The following is a 473-nucleotide window of genomic DNA, read 5'->3' as shown; positions in this document are numbered from 1 at the left end:
CCCCCCCCCTTTTTTCCCCTCGCCCGCCGCACTGGAACACTTCGACATGTGTTGGACCTGAGTTGGTTGAACTCATTCCTCCACCCCGCTCGAACGACGCTGTGCAGTGCAGCAACGCTACAGAACCAACTCGGGCGCTCTCCGAGCGACGGAGTGGCGTCGGGAAGCATAGAAGGGACCGGATATCACCAAATAACTCGCGAACACCGAGAGCGATCGACACCACACTTTTCACAGACCATCGCGAGCACAACACCGGTTCACTGAGAGCAAATTCGACTCGAAAAGCTGCGTTTACACCAGCAGGAGACCGAGGCAGAAGGCGGAGCGACGTGGAGGCGTCCTCACCCCACGCCCAACTCAAGCCCGACCGGCGTTTTACGACTAGTAATAAAACAGCCAACACACTACCTCCCCCCCCCCCTCCAGCCCTCGCCCCTCACGCTCCTTTCCTCACGCCTCAACTCCTCACG

The sequence above is a fragment of the Frankliniella occidentalis genome, unplaced genomic scaffold (genome assembly GCF_000697945.3).
Source record: "Frankliniella occidentalis isolate FOCC.00 unplaced genomic scaffold, Focc_3.1 Scaffold106, whole genome shotgun sequence".
NCBI classification, from domain to species: Eukaryota; Metazoa; Arthropoda; class Insecta; order Thysanoptera; family Thripidae; genus Frankliniella; species Frankliniella occidentalis.
This window is presented reverse-complemented; position numbering follows the sequence as displayed.